The sequence below is a fragment of the Penaeus monodon genome, chromosome 23, assembly GCF_015228065.2.
Source record: "Penaeus monodon isolate SGIC_2016 chromosome 23, NSTDA_Pmon_1, whole genome shotgun sequence".
Taxonomy (NCBI): domain Eukaryota; kingdom Metazoa; phylum Arthropoda; class Malacostraca; order Decapoda; family Penaeidae; genus Penaeus; species Penaeus monodon.
The window spans coordinates 2,381,368-2,381,768 of record NC_051408.1 but is presented as its reverse complement, the minus strand read 5'-3'; the positions used below and the strand labels follow the sequence as shown (position 1 = coordinate 2,381,768).

The 401-nt window shown below is 42.4% G+C and overlaps 1 protein-coding gene across 1 annotated transcript in view; it reads right to left on the bottom strand.

The window, feature by feature from the left end:
• The window catches only part of LOC119587716 (corticotropin-releasing factor receptor 1-like), a gene marked incomplete in the record, with an annotated part of 126,234 nt that extends 125,946 nt beyond the window's left edge, over nt 1–288 (bottom strand). Inside the window, 1 exon segment of the mRNA XM_037936399.1 lies at nt 41–288.
• Between the last annotated feature and the right edge of the window lie 113 nt (nt 289–401).

Here is a 401-nt window from a genome sequence, read left to right as displayed (position 1 = left end):
ATCTTCAAAATCGTTCATGGCAAAAGAGACCAAGACCTACCTTTACATCCGAGATGCCAGAAGATATCAGTCTATGAAAAGATCCTCATAATCTTTATCTTCATCGTCTAGGTCGCACTCAACATATATGTTACCACCACAAATGAACCGCGTCGCTAGATCGGCAACTTAATCATACATTTGAAACAGGAACGAATTACAAACGCAAGAGTTCTTTTTTCCGATATACCAGACGGTCTGTCAACTCGGTTCAGATCTCGAAGAGAGATACCTCTCCATGTTTACGTAACGGCTTCTGAGCAGCCACTGACAAGTCCTTCCCGCCAAGTCAAAGTGTCAGGCGACGCATGCGCAGAAAACACTACAAGTTCTTTCATGTTTTTTTTTTCTTCCACATTGAC